The following is a 22,563-nucleotide window of genomic DNA, read 5'->3' as shown; positions in this document are numbered from 1 at the left end:
ACAAGTTGTATTCTTGTTGTCTTGTGTTGTGTGTTTCTGTGTTGTCTTGCAGCTGAGGCTTTTAAAGAAGCATGAGATCAACATGTCAGAATTTAAATGTTCTGACAGGGTTTGTTCTTGTGTTCTTGTTGTCTGTTGTGTGTTTCTGTGTTGTCTTGCAGCTGAGGATTTTAAAGGAGCATTAGATCAAAAAGTCAGAACTTAAATGTTCTGACAAGTTGTATTCTTGTTGTCTTGTGTTGTGTGTTTCTGTGTTGTCTTGCAACTGAGGCTTTTAAGGAAGCATGAGATCAACATGTCAGAATTTAAATGTTCTAACAGGGTGTGTTCTTGTCTTGTGTAGTGTGTTTTTATTTTGTCTTGCAGCTGAGGCTTTTAATGGAGCATTAGATCAACTTGTCAGAAATTAAATGTTCTGACAGGGTATGTTCTTGTGTTCTTGTTCTTTTGTGTTGTGTGTTTTTGTGTTGTCTTTCAGCTGAGGTTTTTAAAGGAGCATTAGATCAACTTGTCAGAACTTATCTGTGCTGACAGGTTGTGTTCTTGTGTTCTTGTTGTCTTGTGTTGTGTGTTTCTGTGTTGTCTTGCAGCTGAGGCTTTTAAAGGAGCATTATATCAACTAGTCAGAACTTAAATGTTCTGACAGGTTGTGTTCTTGTGTTATTGTTGTCTTGTGTCGTGTGTTTTTGTGTTGTCTTGCCGCTGAGACTTTTAAAGAAGCATGAGATCAACATGTCAGAATTTAAATGTTCTGACAGGTTGTGTTCTTGTGTTCTTGTTGTCTTGTATTGTGTGTTTCTGTGTTGTCTTACAGCTGGGGCTTTTAAAGAAGCATGAGATCAACATGTCAGAATTTAAATGTTCTGACAGGTTGTGTTCTTTTGTTTATGTTGTCTTGTGTTGTGTGTTTCTGTGTTGTCTTGCAGCTGAGGCTTTTAAAGAAGCATGAGATCAACATGTCAGAATTTAAATGTTCTAACAGGGTGTGTTCTTGTTGTCTTGTGTAGTGTGTTTTTATGTTGTCTTGCAGCTGAGGCTTTTAATGGAGCATTAGATCAACTTGTCAGAAATTAAATGTTTTGACCGGTTGTGTTCTTGTTGTCTTGTTGTCTTGTGTTGTGTGTTTCTGTGTTGTCTTTCAGCTGAGGCTTTTAAAGGAGCATTAGATCAGAAAGTCAGAACTTAAATGTTCTGACAGGTTGTTTTCTTCTGTTCTTGTTGTCTTGTGTTGTGTGTTTCTGTGTTGTCTTGCAGCTGAGGCTTTTAAAGAAGCATGAGATCAACATGTCAGAATTTAAATGTTCTGACAAGTTGTATTCTTGTTGTCTTGTGTTGTGTGTTTCTGTGTTGTCTTGCAGCTGAGGCTTTTAAAGAAGCATGAGATCAACAAGTCAGAATTTAAATGTTCTGACAGGTTGTGTTCTTGTGTTCTTGTTGTCTTGTATTGTGTGTTTCTGTGTTGTCTTGCAGCTGGGGCTTTTAAAGAAGCATGAGATCAACATGTCAGAATTTAAATGTTCTGACAGGTTGTGTTCTTTTGTTTATGTTGTCTTGTGTTGTGTGTTTCTGTGTTGTCTTGCAGCTGAGGCTTTAAAGAACCATGAGATCAACATGTCAGAACTTAAATGTTCTGACAAGTTGTATTCTTGTTGTCTTGTGTAGTGTGTTTTTATGTTGTCTTGCAGCTGAGGCTTTTAATGGAGCATTAGATCAACTTGTCAGAAATTAAATGTTTTGACCGGTTGTGTTCTTGTTGTCTTGTGTTGTGTGTTTCTGTGTTGTCTTTCAGCTGAGGCTTTTAAAGGAGCATTAGATCAAAAAGTCAGAACTTAAATGTTCTGACAGGTTGTTTTCTTCTGTTCTTGTTGTCTTGTGTTGTGTGTTTCTGTGTTGTCTTGCAGCTGAGGCTTTTAAAGAAGCATGAGATCAACATGTCAGAATTTAAATGTTCTGACAGGGTTTGTTCTTGTGTTCTTGTTGTCTGTTGTGTGTTTCTGTGTTGTCTTGCAGCTGAGGCTTTTAAAGGAGCACTAGATCAAAAAGTCAAAACTTAAATGTTCTGACAAGTTGTATTCTTGTTGTCTTGTGTTGTGTGTTTCTGTGTTGTCTTGCAGCTGAGGCTTTTAAAGAAGCATGAGATCAACAAGTCAGAACTTTAATGTTTTGACAGGTTGTGTTCTTGTGTTCTTGTCTTGTGTTGTGTGTTTCTGTGTTGTCTTGCAGCTGAGGCTTTTAATGGAGCATTAGATCAACTTGTCAGAAATTAAATGTTTTGACCGGTTGTGTTCTTGTTGTCTTGTGTTGTGTGTTTCTGTGTTGTCTTGCAGCTGAGGCTTTTAAAGAAGCATGAGATCAACATGTCAGAATTTAAATGTTCTGACAGAGTTTGTTCTTGTGTTCTTGTTGTCTGTTGTGTGTTTCTGTGTTGTCTTGCAGCTGAGGCTTTTAAAGGAGCATTAGCTCAAAAAGTCAGAACCTAAATGTTCTGACAAGTTGTGTTCTTGTTGTCTTGTGTTGTGTGTTTCTGTGTTGTCTTGCAACTGAGGCTTTTAAAGGAGCATTAGATCAACTTGTCACAACTTATATGTTCTGACAGGTTGTGTTCTTCTGTTCTTGTAGTCTTGTGTTGTGTGTTTCTGTGTTGTCTTGCAGCTGAGGCTTTTAAAGGAGCATTATATCAACTTGTCAGAACTTAAATGTTTTGACCGGTTGTGTTCTTGTGTTATTGTTGTCTTGTGTCGTGTGTTTTTGTGTTGTCTTGCCGCTGATGCTTTTAAAGAAGCATTAGATCAACAAGTCAGAACTTAAATGTTCTGACAGGTTGTGTTCTTGTGTTCTTGTTGTCTTGTATTGTGTTTCTGTGTTATCTTACAGCTGAGGCTTTTAAAAGAGCATTAGATCAACTTGTCAGAACTTAAATGTTCTGACAGGGTGTGTTCTTGTGTTCTAGTTGTCTTGTGTTGTGTGTTTTTGTGTTGTCTTGCAGCTGAGGCTTTTAAAGGAGCATTAGATCAAAAAGTCAGAACCTAAATGTTCTGACAGGTTGTGTTCTTTTGTTTATGTTGTCTTGTGTTGTGTGTTTCTGTGTTGTCTTGCAGCTGAGGCTTTAAAGAAGCATGAGATCAACATGTCAGAACTTAAATGTTTTGACAGGTTGTGTTCTTCTGTTCTTGTAGTCTTGTATTGTGTGTTTCTGTGTTGTCTTGCAGCTGAGGCTTTTAAAAGAGCATTAGATCAAAAAGTCAGAACTTAAATGTTCTGACAAGTTGTATTCTTGTTGTCTTGTGTTGTGTGTTTCTGTGTTGTCTTGCAACTGGGGCTTTTAAAGGAGCATTAGATCAACATGTCAGAAATTAAATGTTTTGACCGGTTGTGTTCTTGTTGTCTTGTGTTGTGTGTTTCTGTGTTGTCTTGCAGCTGAGGCTTTTAAAGAAGCATGATATCAACATGTCAGAATTTAAATTTTCTGACAGGGTTTGTTCTTGTATTCTTGTTGTCTTGTGTTGTGTGTTTCTGTGTTGTCTTGCAACTGGGGCTTTTAAAGGAGCATTAGATCAACATGTCAGAAATTAAATGTTTTGACCGGTTGTGTTCTTGTTGTCTTGTGTTGTGTGTTTCTGTGTTGTCTTGCAGCTGAGGCTTTTAAAGGAGCATTAGATCAAAAAGTCAGAACCTAAATGTTCTGACAGTTTGTGTTCTTTTGTTTTTGTTGTCTTGTGTTGTGTGTTTCTGTGTTGTCTTGCAGCTGAGGCTTTTAAAGGAGCATTAGATCAACTTGTCAGAAATTAAATGTTTTGACCGGTTGTGTTCTTGTTGTCTTGTGTTGTGTGTTTCTGTGTTGTCTTGCAGCTGATGCTTTTAAAGAAGCATAAGATCAACATGTCAGAATTTAAATGTTCTGAGAGGGTATGTTCTTGTGTTCTTGTTCTTTTGTGTTGTGTGTTTTTGTGTTGTCTTTCAGCTGAGGTTTTTAAAGGAGCATTAAATCAACTTGTCAGAACCTATCTGTGCTGACAGGTTGTGTTCTTGTGTTCTTGTTGTCTTGTGTTGTGTGTTTCTGTGTTGTCTTGCAACTGGGACTTTTAAAGAAGCATTATATCAACTTGTCAGAACTTAAATGTTTTGACCGGTTGTGTTATTGTTGTCTTGTGTTGTGTGTTTCTGTGTTATCTTGCAGCTGAGTCTTTTAAAGAAGCATTAGATCAACAAGTCAGAACTTAAATGTTCTGACAGGGTGTGTTCTTGTTCTTTTGTGTTGTGTGTTTTTGCGTTGTCTTGCAGCTGAGGCTTTTAAAGAAGCTTGAGATCAACATGTCAGAATTTAAACGTTCTGACAGGTTGTGTTGTCTTGCAGCTGAGGCTTTTAAAGGAGCATTAGATCAACTTGTCAGAACTTAAATGTTCTGACAGGTTGTGTTATTGTTGTCTTGTGTCGTGTGTTTTTGTGTTGTCTTGCAGCTGGGGCTTTTAAAGAAGCATTAGATCAACAAGTCAGAATTTAAATGTTCTGACAGGGTGTGTTCTTGTGTTCTTGTTGTCTTGTGTTGTGTGTTTTTGTGTTGTCTTGCAGCTGAGGCTTTTAAAGGAGCATTAGATCAAAAAGTCAGAACCTAAATGGACAGGTTGTGTTCTTGTGTTCTTGTTGTCTTGTGTTGTGTGTTTCTGTATTGTCTTGCAGATGAGGCTTTTAAAGAAGCATGAGATCAACAAGTCAGAACTTAAATGTTTTAACAGGTTGTGTTCTTGTGTTCTTGTGTTCTTGTCTTCTGTTGTGTGTTTCTGTGTTGTCTTGCAGCTGAGGCTTTTAATGGAGCATTAGATCAACTTGTCAGAAATTAAATGTTTTGACGGGTTGTGTTCTTGTTGTCTTGTGTTGTGTGTTTCTGTGTTGTCTTTCAGCTGATGCTTTTAAAAGGAGCATTAGATCAAAAAGTCAGAACTTAAATGTTCTGACAGGGTATGTTCTTGTGTTCTTGTTCTTTTGTGTTGTGTGTTTTTGTGTTGTCTTTCAGCTGAGGTTTTTAAAGGAGCATTAGATCAACTTGTCAGAACTTATATGTTCTGACAGGTTGTGTTCTTCTGTTCTTGTAGTCTTGTGTTGTGTATTTCTGTGTTGTCTTGCAGATGAGGCTTTTAAAGAAGCATTATTATACGGCTCTTCACAACGTAAGTAGAAGCTCCGTTGATTTGAATGGGATTTCCCAACGTTCTACCGGTCATTATTTTCTGATAAAGGACCTCTGAGAAAAATAATGACCGCTGCCCATGGCAACGGAGTTCGTGCTTTCATATCACTCCGCGCGTACGTAGTAGCGACACTATCTCTGTCCCCGTCACTGCGAGAGAAGTTGGGGGAATTGCTCGTGAAGTTAGCGTGAGTCTGACTTTCAACTTACCCAGAGATTCACCACCATTACTCCTCTCAAACTGCGCCTTCAACTGCTGCTGCTTCTAGCTTAGCAAAACGTTGCCGAGCAACGCGCAAACTTTTGGGAAATATTTGTCGCGGAAGTCACAAGCTGATGCTTTTAAAAGGAGCATTAGATCAAAAAGTCAGAACTTAAATGTTCTGACAGGGTATGTTCTTGTGTTCTTGTTCTTTTGTGTTGTGTGTTTTTGTGTTGTCTTGCAGCTGAGACTTTTAAAGAAGCATTAGATCAACAAGTCAGAACTTAAATGTTCTGACAGGGTGTGTTCTTGTATTCTTGTTGTCTTGTGTGTTTCTGTGTTGCCTTGCAACTGGGGCTTTTAAAGGAGCATTAGATCAACTTTTCAGAATTTAAATGTTCTGACAGGGTGTGTTCTTGTGTTCTTGTTGTCTTGTGTTGTGTGTTTTTGTGTTGTCTTGCAGCTGGGGCTTTTAAAGAAGCATTAGATCAACAAGTCAGAACTTAAATGTTCTGACAGGTTGTGTTCTTCTGTTCTTTTTGTCTTGTGTTGTGTGTTTTTGTGTTGTCTTGCAGCTGAGGCTTTTAAAGAAGCATGAGATCAACATGTCAGAACTTAAATGTTCTGACAGGTTGTGTTCTTGTGTTCTTGTTCTTTTGTGTTGTGTGTTTCTGTGTTGTCTTGCAGCTGAGGCTTTTAAAGGAGCATTAGATCAACTTGTCAGAACTTAAATGTTCTGACAGGTTGTGTTATTGTTGTCTTGTGTCGTGTGTTTTTGTGTTGTCTTGCAGCTGGGGCTTTTAAAGAAGCATTAGATCAACAAGTCAGAACTTAAATGTTCTGACAGGTTGTGTTCTACTGTTCTTTTTGTCTTGTGTTGTGTGTTTTTGTGTTGTCTTGCAGCTGAGGCTTTTAAAGAAGCATTAGATCAACAAGTCAGAACTTAAATGTTCTGACAGGTTGTGTTCTTCTGTTCTTGTTGTCTTGTGTTGTGTGTTTTTGTGTTGTCTTGCAGCTGAGGCTTTTAAAGAAGCATGAGATCAACATGTCAGAACTTAAATGTTCTGACAGGTTGTGTTCTTGTGTTCTTGTTCTTTTGTGTTGTGTGTTTCTGTGTTGTCTTGCAGCTGAGGCTTTTAAAGGAGCATTAGATCAACATGTCTAAACTTAAATGTTCTGACAGGTTGTGTTCTTCTGTTCTTGTTTTCTTGTGTTGTGTGTTTCTGTGTTGTCTTGCAGCTGAGGCTTTTAAAGGATTATTAGATCAACTTGTCAGAACTTAAATGTTTTGACCGGTTGTGTTCTTGTTGTCTTGTGTTGTGTGTTTCTGTGTTGTCTTGCAGCTGAGGCTTTTAAAGGAGCATTAGATCAACTTGTCAGAACTTAAATGTTCTGACAGGTTGTGTTCTTCTGTTCTTTTTGTCTTGTGTTGTGTGTTTTTGTGTTGTCTTGCAGCTGAGGCTTTTAAAGAAGCATTAGATCAACAAGTCAGAACTTAAATGTTCTGACAGGTTGTGTTCTTCTGTTCTTGTTGTCTTGTGTTGTGTGTTTTTGTGTTGTCTTGCAGCTGAGGCTTTTAAAGAAGCATGAGATCAACATGTCAGAACTTAAATGTTCTGACAGGTTGTGTTCTTGTGTTCTTGTTCTTTTGTGTTGTGTGTTTCTGTGTTGTCTTGCAGCTGAGGCTTTTAAAGGAGCATTAGATCAACATGTCTAAACTTAAATGTTCTGACAGGTTGTGTTCTTCTGTTCTTGTTTTCTTGTGTTGTGTTTTTCTGTGTTGTCTTGCAGCTGAGGCTTTTAAAGGATTATTAGATCAACTTGTCAGAACTTAAATGTTTTGACCGGTTGTGTTCTTGTTGTCTTGTGTTGTGTGTTTCTGTGTTGTCTTGCAGCTGAGGCTTTTAAAGGAGCATTAGATCAACTTGTCAGAACGTATATGTTCTGACAGGTTCTGTTCTTCTGTTCTTGTTTTCTTGTGTTGTGTGTTTCTGTGTTATCTTGCAGCTGAGTATTTTAAAGAAGCATTAGATCAACAAGTCAGAACTTAAATGTTCTGACAGGGTGTGTTCTTGTTCTTTTGTGTTGTGTGTTTTTGTGTTGTCTTGCAGCTGAGGCTTTTAAAGAAGCATGAGATCAACAAGTCAGAATTTAAATTTTCTGACAGGTTGTGTTCTTGTGTTCTTGTTGTCTTGTATTGTGTGTTTCTGTGTTGTCTTGCAGCTGGGGCTTTTAAAGAAGCATGAGATCAACATGTCAGAATTTAAATGTTCTGACAGGTTGTGTTCTTTTGTTTATGTTGTCTTGTGTTGTGTGTTTCTGTGTTGTCTTGCAGCTGTTTTTTTTTTAGAAGCATTAGATCAACTTTTCAGAACTTAAATGTTTTGACAGGTTGTGTTCTTGTGTTCTTGTTGTCTTGTATTGTGTGTTTCTGTGTTGTCTTGCAGCTGGGGCTTTTAAAGAAGCATGAGATCAACATGTCAGAATTTAAATGTTCTGACAGGTTGTGTTGTTGTGTTCTTGTTGTCTTGTATTGTGTGTTTCTGTGTTGTCTTGCAGCTGGGGCTTTTAAAGAAGCATGAGATCAACATGTCAGAACTTAAATGTTCTGACAGGTTGTGTTCTTTTGTTTATGTTGTCTTGTGTTGTGTGTTTCTGTGTTGTCTTGCAGCTGAGGCTTTTAAAGGAGCATTAGATCAACTTGTCAGAACTTAAATGTTTTGACCGGTTATTTTCTTGTTGTCTTGTGTTGTGTGTTTCTGTGTTGTCTTGCAGCTGGGGCTTTTAAAGGACCATTAGATCAACATGTCAGAATTTAAATGTTCTGACAGGGTGTGTACTTGTTGTCTTGTGTTGTGTGTTTTTGTGTCGTGTAACCCGGTTGACAAAACCCTATTAATCCTTATTATCCTTATCCTTATCCTTATCTCCTTTCTATTTTTTTTTCCGTCTATGTTTGTACGTGCGTTTACGTTACGTGCGCGTCATTGCGTCACATGGTCACGTGACCTAGCGCGGCTATCAGACTAGCATTATAGCTGGTAGTGGGTAGCTACCGGTAAGAGCGAGAGGGAGACGCTGTGTGAGGTTGCTGCAGGTATGTGTTTGTTTTACGCGTCAATCATGAATCAGTCTTCTACACCGAGCGCTTGGCATTTACGTGCCCGTTTCTCTGAATATAGCTAATTAAGTGAAATGGTATCACTGTGACCCATTGTCCATGGGTTCTGATTTGTGTTATCATGAATGTACTGCTGCTTCTTTAGCATATGGTTAATGTTTTGATGTGTGTTAATGCTACGCATCCAAGGCACTTTACGATGCAGTCCAGTCAACCACTGTGTCTGCTACGCACCTTATTTGTGGATGCAGTGTTTACATTTTGAGATTATTAGAGTGATGAATATTTTAATAGAACAATTATTGTATTATCTATTCTAATTTATGCCATGAACCAATCTATTGTACAATAAAGAAAATGTTGCTTGTGTGTTTCTGTGTTGTCTTGCAGCTGAGGCTTTTAAATATGCTGTTATCAAACCACTTTTGAAAAAACCTAGTCTTGATCCTAACATTTTAGCCAACTACACTGTGTTCCAAATTATTATGCAAATTGGATTTTTGTGTCAAAAAGGTAAAAAAAAAAACAATAATAATGAAACTCATGGATGGTATCGTGTCTTGGGGCTCTATGAATCACTGACATTAATCTCAGAGACCTGGGATAATTAGTTGTCAGGTTAAGCCAAGTTAAGGGAAAAACTACTGAAAAAGGGTGTTCCACTTTATTATGCAGATCATTATTTTCAAGCAATATGGGAAAGAAAAAGGGACTTTCTGCTGATGAAAAACGTGAAATAGTTGAATGCCTTGGTCTAGGTATGAAAACCTTCGATATTTCATGAAAGATTAAGTGTAATCATCGTACTGATGAGAGATTTGTGGATGATTCAGAGCACACTCCGTTTTGTGCCGATAAAGGCACAATATGGACGGTTTCTGCCAGACAAACACATCAGATTAGGAGAACAGATGCCACAAAGCAGCATACAGGTATTTGGAGCTGCTGGTGCCTCTGGAGTCTCCCGAACATCAAGGTGTAGGACCCTCCAGAGGCTGCAGTTGTGCATAAACCTTCTATCCGGGCCTCCCCTAAACTGTTAATTGAATGCTGATGAACAGAAACGGCTGCAACGGGCTCAGAAATACATGAGGACTCATTTTCAAACAGTCTTGTTCACTGATGAGGCCGTGTAACCCTGGATGGTCAGATCAATGGAGTAGTGGATAGTTGGTGAATGACCACAATGTCCCAACAAGGCTGTGACGTCAGTAAGGAGGTGGCAGAGTCATGTTTTGGGCCAGAATCATGGGGAGAGAGCTGGTCGGCCCCTTTAGGCCCTTTTAGGCTCCCTGAAGGTGTGAAAATGACCTTTGAAAAATATGTGGAGTTTCTGACTGACCACTGTCTTCTATGCTACAAAAAGAAGAGCCGTGCTTTCCCTAACAAGATCCTCTTCATGCATGACAACGCACCATGTCATACTGCAAAGAATACCTCTGCATCACTGGCTGCTATGGGCAGAAAAGGAGAGAAACTCATGATGTGGACCCCCTCCTCCCTTGACCTCAGCCCTATTGAGAACATTTGGAGCCTCAACAAAAAAAACTTCTATGAGGGTGGGAGGCAGTTTTCATCCAAACAGCAGCTCTGGGAGGTTATTCTAACATCCTGCAAACAAATCCAAGCAGAAACTGTCCAAAAACTCACAAATTTAATGGATTTAAGCATTTTGAAGCTGCTATCACACAAGGGCTCCTATGGTAAAATATAACTTGACCTGTTAATATTTTTTTGATTGAAATAGCTTTTGATTTCAGTAAATATGACCTCCTAATGCTACAAATACAACAAATGACCATTTTCAGTTAATTACAAGCTTTAAAATGTATTGAAACGATGAGTTGCATAATAATTTGGAACAGTGGATTTTGAGGTTTTTACTATATTTATTTTTGAAAAAAATACTGTTATCACTAGGAAATTTTTTCCACCTCATTTAAATGATCCTCTACCACTTAAAGACTTGAAAATTATGCTGACTCTCATTTGAGTTGACAATTTAGAAAATCTTAGAAAAATGTCATTTGCATAATAATTTGGAACGCAGTGTATACGCCCATATCTAATCACCCTTTCATTTCAGAAGTCCTTGAAAAAGTAGTGGCTAAGCAGCTTTGCAGTCACCTACAGGAGACTTATTTGAAAAATTTCAGTCAGGGTACAGAAGTTATCATAGCACAGAGACCGCCTTAGTCAAAGTTACCAACGACCTGTTATTAGCAGCTGATGCTGGACTAGCTTCAATCCTAGTTTTGTTAGACCTTAGCGCAGCCTTTGACACAATCGAAAACAACATTCTCCTGCAGAGGTTAGAATGTGACGTAGCCATCAGGGGAACAGCCCTCTCCTGGTTTAAATCTTACTTATCTGACAGGCAACAATTCGTTTATGTAAACCAAAAGTCTTCACCGTGTTCCAAAGTGTGCTATGGGGTGCCACAAGGTTCAGTGCTCAGGCCAATGCAATGCAATGAAACCAGGTCAGACAGATAAATTAGAAACGCTTAGCTCCTGCGTAAAAGCCATTAAGACATGGATGACAGCAAATTACCTCCTTCTTTACCCGGACAAAACCGCGGTTACTATATTAGGCCCTAAAAAACTGAGAGAGTCTTTATCTCAACAGATCATCTCCCTGGATAATGCTAGCATATCAACAAGCACAACAGTAAAAAACCTCGGAGTTCTGTTTGACCAAGACCTCTCTTTTAAAACACATATAAACCAGGCTTGTAAAATAGCATTCTTTCACCTGTGCAACATTGCTAAAATATGAAATATCCTAACTAAGAGCGATGCAGAAAAACTTATTCATGCCTTTGTCTCTTCAAGGCTGGATTACTGCAACAGCCTGCTGGCAGCGTGCCCTAAAAGCTACCTGAAAAGTTTTCAATTAGTTCAAAATGCAGCTGCAAGATTGTTAACCCGGACAAAGAGAAGAGAACACATTACACCTGTGCTAAAGTCTCTCCATTGGCTTCCTGTTGAGTTTAGAATAAAATTTAAAATCCTGCTCCTCACATTTAAATCCATAAAGGGTTTAGCTCAGCTTTATCTCCAAAACGCTGTCATTCCATAACAGCCAACCAGAGCTCTCCGCTCTCAAAACTCAGGGCAACTAGTGATTCCTCGAGTCTCCAAAATTACTATAGGAGGCCGAGCTTTTAGCTACCAAGCTCCAGTTTTATGGAATAAACTCCCAGCCCAGAAGCAGACACAGTCCCTACATTTAAGACTAGGCTCAAAACGTACCTCTTCGAATTAGCTTATAATCAGGTCAGTTTGGTAAAGCTCTGACCCACAGCCTGAAGTAAAGCTGCCTCAGGAGAAACACTGCTGTGGGAAGTACGGTCCACTGAGCGCTATCCTCTTCTTCTTACTGCAGACTTTGTCTTGTTATGATACAATATTTAATTTATCTGTAGTCTGTTCATCACTATTCACATGGTGTCTTCTTCTGTGCTTCTCCCCAAGGTTTCTCTTTTCTCCTGCCGGGTTTTTGATTTTTTCCTTGCCGTGCTGGAGAGTCTAAGGAAGGGGGACGCCCGCGCCGCTCGTCGCTACCTCTTATTGGACATTATATTTGCCTGGATTCACCTGAACTTTTAATTGTTATATTTATTGCTCTGCTTTATTGCCTTAATGTTTGGTGCAGCCCTGTGAGGCGACTTCTGTTGTGATATTGGGCTGTACAAAACCATTAAACTTGAAACTTGAAACAAATGTGACAAAAAGTGACAAAAAATGTACAAAAAAGTTACAAAAATGACTTGAAAACCCCCCAAAAAATGATTTTAAAAAACTGATGACTTGAGGAAAAAGATCCATTTAGATGAGTTTTGTAGATCTTGGCTTTCAAATGAGGCGTTACACATGGCCTGCAGGATTTGGGTAAAGCTGAACTGGAGAAAATGCTCTCGGTTCAGGCGGGAGTTAAGAGGTTAATGGGGATCCAAATAAACAACTTCTCTGCACTCACTCTCTCCCCTCCTTTCTGCTGGTCCTTGGCCCCAACAGGGCAGGTCTGGACTGGCCCCTGTTGTTTCCGAGTCGTCCGAGGGTCATTGTGTCAATAACAGCCCGGTGTGACGGCCGCCCCTCGCACGTCCACGTCAGAGGAGCCACGAACCACTACTCAGGTCAGAGGCATGCTGGGTAATGGGGAAATGGCAGCCACGTTTTATACAGTATAACGCACTCTCGCAGGTGGATTGTGGTAGCTGTTTAAGAATACCCTGGACTTAAAGGGGCTAGATGCAAGTTAGCCATTTTATTCACTACTTTATTCACTTCATTACTCACTACTGCCACCTCAGGTCATACGTGTAACTGTACCTTCTATAATAACCTCTTACCACCCGCCAAAACCAAATGCATTCTCGCCTCTTTGCCATTGTCGTCACTTTTTATTTCCCTTATGTGTTTTTGTCACTTTTTTATGGCACTTTTGTTGCTTTTTTTTTTACTTTATGGATACATTTTGTCACATTTTTTGCTGGATTTTTGTCATTTCTTACTGGATTTTTGTCTTTTTTTTCTGGATTTTTGTCACTTTTTTTGCTGGATTTTTGTCTTTTTTTTTGCTGGATTTTTGTAATGATTTGTACGATTAACACGGAGCAGGACGATCAACACGGAGCAGGACGATCAACACAGAGCAGGACGATCAGCACGGAGCAAGACGATCAACACGGAGCAAGACGATCAACACGGAGCAGGACGATCAACACGGAGCAAGACGATCAGCACGGAGCAGGACGATCAACACGGAGCAGGACGATCAACACGGAGAAGGACGATCAACACGGAGCAGGACGATCAACACGGAGCAAGACGATCAACACGGAGCAGGACGATCAGCACGGAGCAGGACGATCAACACGGAGCAGGACGATTAACACGGAGCAGGACGATCAACACGGAGCAGGACGATCAACACGGAGCAAGACGATCAACACGGAGCAGGACGATCAACACGGAGCAAGACGATCAACACGGAGCAGGACGATCAGCACGGAGCAAGACGATCAACACGGAGCTGGACGATTAACACGGAGCAGGACGATCAACACGGAGCAGGACGATCAACACGGAGCAGGACGATCAACCCGGAGCAGGACGATCAGCACGGAGCCGTTTAATTAGAGCCAATGGGCCGAGCGTCGCGACGACTCTTTCTGTTCAGACGCAGAATGAATAGAAGAATGTGTTTAAGCAGGATTAATTTAGTGTCAGGACAAGGCCGTAAACAAACAGCTTAAAGAAAACTCCAGGAAAAACACAATACGTTGGAACGAATGGCAATTCTGGCGGCCATCTTGTGACTGACCCTTCTAACCCAGCGCAAATGTGATCAAAGGAAACACCACTTGGTTCCTTCTGACTGTTTTTTTTATTTCTAGTTATTTCATGACTCTTTGATCATTGTGACTGACCTTATGTCAGATAGAAAACAAAGCTTCTTCAGCTCCATTTGTTCATGGCTTCACTTCAAATCATCCACTTCTAGTCATATCAAATATAAACATTTGTTTCCTACTTTAAAACGACATGACCAATATTTATTGAACATGGGACAATGTCTGTATTGTTTCATATTTGATGTCTCTCAAATGACCGATACTTCCACAGTCCTGCTGCATCTGCTCCCATCCCATTTCTCCAGTGAATAAACCCCATTACCCACGATGCAGAGGGACAAACGTGACCCCGCACTAACAGAGGTCGTGTTTATGCGTTTACTGAGAAAGGACGCCGTTCCTCCATCTGTCCCACTGAAGGTCAGGCTCATGTGGGAACAGTCACTGCACCGGACTCAGCATCTTCTCCACACGTCCAGATTTCAAAATGGCTAAAAATATAACGTTTTTTTTCCTGATCATTAGTGTATGCAAACTTTAACCTCTTAACCCTCACCTGAACCGAGCACATTTTTCTTCAGTTTGTCATGACCCAGATCTAAAAGCTTTGAGAAAAAAGCATCAAAAATCGCCGCACAACAAAAACGAGGCCACAAAAAAATGATAAGGAAGTGATGGAAAAAGTGGCAAAAATGGGACAAAAGAGCAACGAAACAGAAACAAAAAGTGATTAAAAAAAAAAGCAATGGAAAAAGATCCGTTTAGATCAGTTTTGTCGGTCTTAGCTTTCAAATTGGATGCTACACTGGCCTATTGCTCTCCAGTCAAGAAACGTTTAGATTTGGGTAAAGTCGACCCAGCTGGTGAGGTTCAAGTGTTTAAAGCTGGAACACAGATGGACCAGGGGGCACTGATGTGTGAGCACTGAGCAGACACAGTGTAAGGTTTACTCTGGCCAGCAGGTGGAGCCACTAACACATAAAAGTGGAGACATAGAAACACATCATGTAAAATCCAGATTATAGCATTGTATCACAAAACAAAACAGAACAAAGCAAAAACAAACATCATTTCAACAAAGGAAGAACCTTTGTCAAAAGAGTTGCACAAAAGTTCGGCAAATATTTTTCTCTATAAATGACGACTTCAGCATTCGAACATTCAAACAGTAAAACACTGACAGCATGATCACAGCAGAGATTACAATGAGGGCATTTCCTGTCAATACCTTTATATCGGCCACAAGTCGATTATTTCCAGTTCTTAAATTACAAATGGCCTGTCTGTGGGAGACACACTTTTCTAATGAAAATATGGTCTTAAATTCCATAGTTCCACATTCTCTCCATTTCTGAATGAACTGGTCCTTTAGGGTTCGTTCCACTGTGATTTTCAGCCGGTGAGCGTTTTATATAGATATAGATATAGGGAGATAGATATAGATATAGAGAGATAGAGATAGATATAGAGAGATAGATATAGAGAGATAGAGATAGAGAGATAGAGATAGAGAGATAGATATAGAGAGATAGAGAGATAGAGATAGAGATAGAGATAGAGAGATAGAGATAGAGATAGAGAGATAGAGATAGATATAGAGAGATAGATATAGAGAGATAGAGATAGATATAGAGAGATAGAGATAGATAGAGATATAGAGATATAGAGATATAGAGATATAGGGATAGATAGATAGATAGATAGATGTAGAGATAGATAGATGTAGAGATAGATAGATGGATGTAGAGATAGATAGATGGATGTAGAGATAGATGGATGGATGTAGAGATAGATGGATGTAGAGATAGATGTAGAGATAGATAGATAGATAGATAGATAGATAGATAGATAGATAGATAGATAGATAGATAGATAGATAGATAGATAGATAGATAGATAGATAGATAGATAGATAGATAGATAGATAGATAGATAGATAGATAGATAGATAGATAGATAGACCTCTGGATTAAGCAAAACTATGTATTTGACTCGTGGGCAAATAATAAAGAAGAGTAATGAAAGCTCAGTCTTACCTTTAGAAGACAGACTGCTTTAGCTGAACTCTCACAGATGGACGTCTCTGTTACAGAGGCTGTGAGGAATCTGGCCACGGGAGGTCGACATGGGCAGACTTCACAAACATATTACTCTTACCAGTATGAATTCTTCCACACAAAAGGGACGTCTCAGTGTCGCATGCATGGACAAAATGGCACCCTCAGTGACCACAGCTCTTATACCTCTCCTAATGGGGGAAGGACCTCCACCTTAGTTCCAAATAGCAGTTTAGCTGCTAAGTTTCTACTTTGTACATAAAATTGTTTTTTAGTCCAAAATGATAAGAGTTCAAACTAAATCAACAACAACAAAGATACAAAAATCATACACAAAGGAAACTCTAAGCAAAGTCCCCCCTGCCACATGGTTCAGCCTGAGATTTTAAAATGGCCGACAAAGACCACGCCTTCCCTTTGGTGGTGCAGGTAAGTTTGTATACTGACAATGTGACGTAATTATTAACTTAATTAATGAATCCAATGGTTATTGTTCGCTGACTAATATTGTGTCCAAAATAAATAATGGGACAAACCCATGTCTGTAATGAGGCATCAGCTCCAGAACATCATCATCTCAGGCGCAGACGTTTGTTTACATCCATATTTACCATTTGTTTTGTTTTTATCACTACAAGGCCAAACGAGCCTGAGCTGAAGCCGGAGTCTCTTTTATTTTCTTTACATTATTCACATTACATGAGATACAATGATAAAAACATAACAGGACGAGATAAAAACACATCAAATTAAGTAGCTAAGTTTAAATGAGTGGGTTTTGAGGTGAGATTTAAACAGGGGCAGAGAGGTCATTTGACGGAGTTCAGCGGGGTGTGAGTTCCAGAGGTTAGGGGCTGAGCGGCTGAAAGCTCAAGCACCCATAAGTGGGCAGTACAGACAGCTGAGGGGCAGAGGAGGACCGGAGGGTGCGGGAGGGAGGAGGCACATGAAGGAGCTCAGTGAGATAAGGAGGGGCCAGGTTATTCAGAGATTTGAAGGTGAGGAGAAGGATCTTGTATTGGATGTGATGTTTGATGGGGAGCCAGTGGAGCTGCTGAAGAACTGGGCTGATGTGACGAGTGGACGGAGTTCTGGTGATTATTCGGGCGGCGGAGTTTTGGACGAGCTGAAGTCTGTGGAGTGATTTTTGGGGGAGACCAAAGAGGTAATCTAACCGGGATGTGACAAGACTGTGGAACAGAATGGCAGCTGCATTGGGGGGTGAGGGAGGGGCGGAGGCGGGTGATGTTCCGGAGATGGAAATATGCAGAACGGGTGATATTGCTGATATGGGCCTGGAAGGAGAGAGTGCTGTCCAGGATGACACCCAGACTCTTAACCTGAGGGGAGGGGAGGACTGCTGAGATGTTGATGGAGAAGCTGTCAGTTTTGGATAGGATGGACTTCTTGCCAATGAGGAGGACCTCGGTTTGATCACTGTTAAGTTTGAGAAAACTACTGAGTTCGGTTGTGCAGCTTTGTTCCTGTAAAACTCTCTGCCTTTGCTGCATGTCCATGAGGTGGAAACTTTTTAACACATAAACTCTTTTGATGAGTCTTTTCTCACTGAATCATAGCTCGTGTCTCTGCAAAAGGAGCACTTAACTTGCTTATGAATATGACTTTGTGACATGTTCGTTCGAAATGTTTTAATGGGGATCCAAATAAAGTACTTCTCTGCACTCCCTCTCCCCCCTCCTCCCCCCTTTCTGCTGGTCCTTGGCCCCAACAGTCTTCAGGGCAGGTCTGGACTGGCCCCTGTTGTTGCCGAGTCGTCTGAGGGTCATTGTGTCAATAAGAAGAAGAAGAAGAGGAAGAAGATCTTTATTTATATAGCGCCTTTCACAGACATATAGTCACAAAGCGCTTTACATGAGACAATTGTACATTCACTCCATATTCGGTGGTGGAAAGCTACATTTGTAGCTTCAGTTTCCCCTGGGGGAGACTGTCAGAAGCGCTTTCGCGACTACATAGGTCTGCGCCAACGGACCCTCTGACCACCACCATACAATCACTCACACACCATACATCCTGGCCTATTGTGCATGTTTTTAGTGGTAGGGGAAACCGGAGTACCCGGAGGAAACCTACGCAGACACGGGGAGAACATGCAAACTCCACACAGAAAGGCCCCGTCCCTGGTGGGAATCGAACCCGGACCTTCTAGCTGTGAAGCGAGAGCACTAACCGCTGCGCTACCGTAACAGCCCGGTGTGACGGCCGCCTCTCACACGTCCACGTCAGAGGAGCCACAAACCACTACTCAGGTCAGAGGCATGCTGGGTAATGGGGAGAGGGCGGCGACGTTTTATATAACGCACTCTCGCAGGTGGGTTGTGAAAGCTGTTTAAGAATACCCAGGACTAAAAGGGGCCAGATGCAAGTTAGCCATTTTATACTCACTACTGCCACCTCAGGTCATATGTGTAACTGCAGCTTCTATATTAAGCTCGTGCAGAGTGACAGTGCAGGATTTTAGAGGCAGTTGTGGTGAACAGGTCTGGGCTCATTCTGCACATTAGGACATGGCTGGAACATGTAGGGGGAGGAAAATACTGAATTTTAACATTTTTAAACTCCGTATAGTCCCTTTAAATATCGATTACACTGCAAAAAGTCTCATTTCAAGAGATCTGTCCATGGAGCAAGGTATTTATACTTGAATTATAGTGATGGGATTTATGGCTCTTTCATGTCAAAGAGCCGTTCAAAAGACTGGCTCTTTTTTATTGTTAAAATGCCAGCCAGACAACTCGCAATACTGCATCTAAGACACGATCGATAAAAAAAAGACACTCTCCATACTACAAGTCTGGATTAAAGAACACTCTCCTACTCTTGACACTGTTACCATACGAAAGATTACATCATGCACTGGATGGAACTTTGGACAATTTCGTAAACGACTGGTCTCCCCTTAAAGACTATTTTGGACATGAATGGCAGGCAATAACATGTATTGATATGGACTGAAAATAAGATGTGAACAATTATTGGATCCCCCCCTCCCCCCAATAAGTATTTAAACATGGTTGATGATGCTTAGCAGTGTTCATTTTGGCAAGTAAAAAAAAAAAAGAAAAAATAATTATGCTTGAGACTTAGACTTACTCATACTATATGTAAGGATTGCACTTCGCAGAGTAACACCACTCCGCTGCGCGTCGTGGTGTTCTTGACTCCGCGTCGTGCATTATAACCGTCAAATGCACGGCTCCGAGTTGTTTAATCCGCTTATACCATGGTCCCACAAACGTAACATTTATAATAAGTATTTGTTTCATTTACTAAACTCACTAAATATGCCAGACCACCGGGACTATTCTATGTGGGTTATTAGCCGGTCACTGAAGGCTCGTCTCAGAGCGAGTCATTCTCTGCAGCTATTACGAGGATCTCAGTCAGGCGCAACCAAACAACATAAGCACACGCTGCATCGCCAGAATCACAACACAACAGGACTAACCCGGCACTTTTCCCTGGAAGTAAACACCGATATGCGGCACTCGTGGGCAGGAGTTATTTCACTTTTACGCTGTTTAACCTGAAGCTAGCTAGCTAGCTCAACCAGCTCAACTGTTTATGGAAACAGCTGCGGTGGAGTCGCTCACACCTGGGTCCCCCCAACTGAAACTTTTATGATTGACTTTACTAATCCAGACAAATATGTTTAAATGCAGGATCATTTTATGTACACCTGAAAATGATGAATAGCCTTAACCGTTTTCAATAGAAAGCTCATATTTTATTAACAGTAGCTAACCTAGCTGCTCACTCTCCTCTACTTCCCATTCATCAAACATTTTGTTTTGGCCAAAAACGTTGAAATTAAACCAAATCCATCTCATACGTTCCTGTCAGTCACTAATTACGTGTTTATTTGATTCAGCTGTGTCATGCGTTGCTATGGCGACGCCACAGTGGAGCGATATCCCAGTGATTTAACGACCGGACTACGTGTGCGGTTATACGAAAATAATGCACGCTTGTTAGCCCCCACCAGCCAATCAGAATCGAGTATTCACCCAGACCATGGTATAAAATATAATATAGATAAATGATGTAGCTTAAGCTAAATTAATATATAAAATAAAGAAATAAAGTAAAATAAAAAATAAAGTAAAAATCATGAAATCAACTGGAGTTTCATATAAAACTAATCTAAATGAATAGGGTGCTAAACTTAAAGGAGCTATGTCATACAATTTTAGCCATTCCAAAGTTAGGTATAGGCATGTATATGATATATTGTACCTCTACCATTATGGAGCACTCATTTTTGTGATAAATATAAGTGTTTTCTGGAGGTATTTTTCAAACCCGGAAGACAAAACGCTTCGATTCAGTTAACTCCGCCCCCTCTCTCCGCACATACAACTTTACCGTAATATAAATAAACAGCAATAAGTGAAGGTACTTCACGATGCAGTTATAAGGAGTTGACATCTGCAACACAGCTTCATAAATGGCTAACACACAAGCTAATATGCTAACACACATGCTAACCCGCGTTTGGATTGACTCACCCTCTGCTCCATCGCTGTTTACATTGTGGGACTTGCGTTGGTTATAAAAGTTAATCCACTTTGGTTCTGGCGAAGGTTCACCAAACATCCATCAGAGACAGTCACAGAAAAACACCATTTTGGTGAAAGTCGCCGAATCACAGAGAAAAAAAACAGCTTCTGAGAGAGTGGCCTCTTCTTGAAAAAGGTTGAATAAACTTCCGTCCTCGTAGCCAAACGCGCTTCTTTTTCTCCGTCCGTGACATTATCGTTAAGTAAGAATAAAGAACAGGTGTGTCCTGATATAACGAGCTCCATCTTCAGCTGCAGCGCAAACATGACTGATCTGTTCAGACGCTCAGGGACGTGTTTGTTTTGCCTCAGCTGACCTGGAAGCACCTCGGGCACATCCTTTTTTATTTTTTTTTCCCTTCACTTTTTTTTTCTCTTTGTTTCTCTCTTACGACAGAAATAATGAAAAAGCTGTTTTACAAATTAAAATCCGTCCGTAAGCATAGAATTAAGACATTACATTACAGACGTCGAGCACTTCCGTTCCGCTGTTATGACACAACTGAACTCAGAGAGCAGGATTCAGGAGGATTACTGAGAGCTGCGTGAATGAAGCCACAAACCACTCTGGGGGTGTTTTTGATAAGGAAATAGCATAACAACATGGCTAAAAGCTCTAAAAAGTCGATTTTGCATGATATAGGACCTTTAAACCTTGACAAAATAATAATAATCTATGTGCAGATATAATGTACCCGTGCTTTGTTATTTGTTGTTGTTGTTTATTACCTTATTATTACTATTATTACTATTGATTTAACTATTTATTTATTTATTTATTTATTTGTTTTGCCGCTGTTTTCTCCTTCTTTGTTTCTGTTTTTCTGTTTATTGTTAAGAAAAAAAAAAGAAAATAAATAGTAAAAAAAAAACACTTAAACACGGTACGCTGAGCGCGAAACCCCTAGTTCTGTTCATCACTATTCACATGGTGTCTCCTGTCCTGTCTACAGGGACTGGACAAGAAGAACTGAAGCTCCAACAAGGACTGTGATCTTGACCCGTCTGTCCGGGACTCCCATCGGCCCTGGGTCTACAGCCTGTCCGTCCATGGGAGTGGATCTCTCCTTCTGTGGTTCTCCTCGAGGTTTCCTCGCCGTGCAGGAGAGTCTAAGGACGAGAGACACTCACGCTGCTGCCGACACTTATTTGGACTTGTTTGCCTGGATTCTTCATTTGCCTGAACTTTACTTTGTCTTGTTTATTGTTTTGTTTCATTGCTTTACAGTTTTCGACACAGAAAATACTGTTTCTGCAGTGGGTAATCAAAGAATGTACATGGATGAGGACACAACCTGTTTAAAGAAGTGCCCCTAGAGGTCATAAGCGCCACTGCAGGTGTCATAGCATGTTACAGTTTTTTACTCATTAATTGTCCATGAGAGTAAATCCTACACTGACAGAAAAGACAAAGGGAGAGAGGGATAGTGTTCATCCAGTTACACAATGGTGATCATTTTTTTCACTTAAACTTGGCTGTAAACACTGTTTAAGCGGCGTTAGCCTGCAGTTAGCTTTGCCCATTAGCCTGTTCTTCTTCATGACTCCATTAGTGTGTATTGGGGCCTCCGACCCGGTGGCAGCGAAGTTACAATTGTGGTTTTCTGGCCAGAGACACCAGGGGGAGGTGAAAGACCCCCCATCCTCCCATTAACCTCTTACCACCCGCCTAACCCAAATGCATTCTGTCCTCTTAGGTTATTATATAGGCCTGTGTAACACCTCATTTGAAAGCTAAGACCCACAAAACTGATCTTTTTCCTTGCGTTGTTGCTGTGTTGTGTCACCTTTTTACATGTTGTTGGTTTTTTTTTTCAATTTTTTCACATTTTTGATTAATTTTTGTTGAATTTTTGTTGAATTTTTGTTGAATTTTTGTTGAATTTTTTGATGAATTTTTGTCACATTTTTGTTAAATTTTTGATGATTTTTTGTTGAAATTTTGCCACATTTTTGGTTGAATTTATTTCACATTTTTGTTGAATTTTTGTCACTTTTTGGTTGAATTTTTGTCCCATTTTTGTTGAGTTTTTGTGACTTTTTGGTTGAATTTCT

This window comes from Gobius niger (assembly GCF_951799975.1).
Source record: "Gobius niger genome assembly, chromosome: 2".
Taxonomy (NCBI): domain Eukaryota; kingdom Metazoa; phylum Chordata; class Actinopteri; order Gobiiformes; family Gobiidae; genus Gobius; species Gobius niger.
This window is presented reverse-complemented; position numbering follows the sequence as displayed.